The 2,500-nt window shown below is 43.1% G+C and overlaps 1 protein-coding gene across 1 annotated transcript in view; it reads left to right on the top strand.

The window, feature by feature from the left end:
- rnf13 (ring finger protein 13) overlaps nucleotides 1-2,500 on the top strand; it is an 84,394-nt gene that overhangs the window by 32,408 nt on the left and 49,486 nt on the right. The window lies entirely within an intron of this gene.

Below are 2,500 nucleotides of genomic sequence, written 5' to 3'. Positions count from 1 at the left end.
AGGAGGGGGGTGGAGGAAACTCAACACCCCCTCCTCTCTCCTCTGACTCCCTTCACCCACATCCCTCCCTCTCTTCTGCCTTCTGCAACATGGAGAGAAAGAGGGAGAGACAGAGAGACACACACACACACACACACACACACACACGCGCGTGTGCACACACACACACACACACACACACACACACGCACACACACAGGGTCTATACATGATACATGGACACATAGTGGTAATGGCTGGTTATGTAACAAAATATTAAAACAAGGCCAGGTCGAAACCTGGCATAGCCCCGGTGCATGGTATCGTCACGCATTTTTTCCAAAGGTGGGTTGTATCATTTTAGATAGTTATTGTCATGCTAATGCCTGTGCAAGTGGTCATTTTTCTGATCAGTTTGTTTTTAAGTACTTATTTGACATATAAAAAGGGATGATTGACAGCTGTGGCAGCCAGTCTCAAGCCGTCATCTACAGGCTACAGGCTCTTCACCTTATAGATCTGTTTTAGATCTGTTTGGGACTAAAGCACCTGGGGGTTTTCATCTTTTAAAGTAAAGATGTTTAAAAAACTATTGCTTGTTACATTTTCAGTGCTGTACCTTTTCTCTGTAAGAATTGTATTGAGCTTGAAATTAACGATATGATACATTATATTATATGAGCTATGAACGTGAACACAACACCATTTATATTATTGCATGTTTTTGTAGATTGTGTACATTGTGTAGATTACAATTATTATGCTTATTATTATTATTACTATGCTAAGGAAGGTAGGTGAAATCGCTGTCCGTTCTGAAGAGCTATTCAGTTGGTTCATGAAATCGCTGGGCTGCGTGCCCTCCAGTGTTGCTCAGAAAATAATGTGTTTTATTAGTTACTCCAGCTACGTTATCGTTTATTTTAATACACAATGGTTTTAATGGAAGCAGACTAGCATTAACCGCTTGTCTGTTTTGCCGGTTTTTGTCGGCTTCATATTACTCTAACCTAACAACCGATAACGATAGCTGGAATAACACAATAATAGACACATATTTTCAGAACTTACCAGGTTTTCCAACTACCTGCATATGCCAGGAAATGTGTAAGGTAGGTGAAATCGCTGTCCGTTCTGAAGAGCTATTCAGTTGGTTCATGAAATCGCTGGGCTGCGTGCCCTCCAGTGTTGCTCAGAAAATAATGTGTTTTATTAGTTACTCCAGCTACGTTATCGTTTATTTTAATACACAATGGTTTTAATGGAAGCAGACTAGCATTAACCGCTTGTCTGTTTTGCCGGTTTTTGTCGGCTTCATATTACTCTAACCTAACAACCGATAACGATAGCTGGAATAACACAATAATAGACACATATTTTCAGAACTTACCAGGTTTTCCAACTACCTGCATATGCCAGGAAATGTGTTTTATAATGTTAACTCCCGGGTCTAACCATAACATGGGGCCTACACAAGTGTACACAACAACCAGCCAATAGCTAATCGCTAACGCGTTAGCGTTAGCTTACAGACACTGGAGGTTTTATTTTTGGTATTAAAGCAATAAACGTTTTTATATAGATATCTCAGGGAAGTGCTTTGACTGTGGGGATGTTCGTTCAATCTTCACAAGCTCCTCTCTTAGCTGTTGTAAGGATATACAGAGAAGAGACCAGGCAGGCTGGCTAACATTGTGTAAAACAGAAGGAACACACTGCTTTATCTGTCTACCAGACTGTATATCGATGGACCGCGTTAGCTAGCTAATTAGCCATGTTAGCTGCCTCAGTAGGTAACGTTAGCCTATAGAGAGTATTTATCTGACGTTTATGTTAGCTACTCCTCAAACCTGCGGGTGGAAATGGTTTATGCGATGCGATGTATGTTGAAGCAAGACAACGTTTTAATGTACCTTGAATTTGACAAATTACGACGGGTCGTGCTCACGCAGATCTAAGCCCTGGCCATCCTAGGCTCAACGCGAGACTCATCAGTCATTCGGATGAGTCTTGCGTTGAGGCTATGGCCATCTGTATTTTTACAAACGCCGAAATATTCCCATACAGCCGACGTTTTTAGATGGGGGAAAGTTCAGGGGGGTCCTTGCGTTCTCCTGCTTTATCACACACATGATTGTAAACACACAGGCATACAGCTCCTCACAGCTCCTCTCTACTGTGCGTCTGGCATGCAGCAAGGGGGAGGGGCCGCGTAAGCTGCATTCTGCAAAGCGACCTGGGCACGTTGTTTTGGGGAAACAGCTGATACCGTGAGGAAGGTATGACGGCAAATCTTAGTGGGGCAGCGGCGCCCTCTAGTGGCCGGCCGCCATTTAGTCGGCTGAAAAGGTGCATAATTAGTCTTGGCGACATGCGGGAACATAAGGCCCCTGGTGCATTACCAAGCACCGGGGCCAAAAATCAAAAAACGCGCTCAACTCAACTCGACCAATAACTGGGTGCTTAATCCTACAATGAATGTCAAGAATAAAAGAGAAGAGGATAGCACTCCAAGTTAAAC

This window comes from Poromitra crassiceps (genome assembly GCF_964638095.1).
Source record: "Poromitra crassiceps genome assembly, chromosome: 12".
NCBI lineage: Eukaryota > Metazoa > Chordata > Actinopteri > Beryciformes > Melamphaidae > Poromitra > Poromitra crassiceps.
This window is presented reverse-complemented; position numbering and strand designations above follow the sequence as displayed.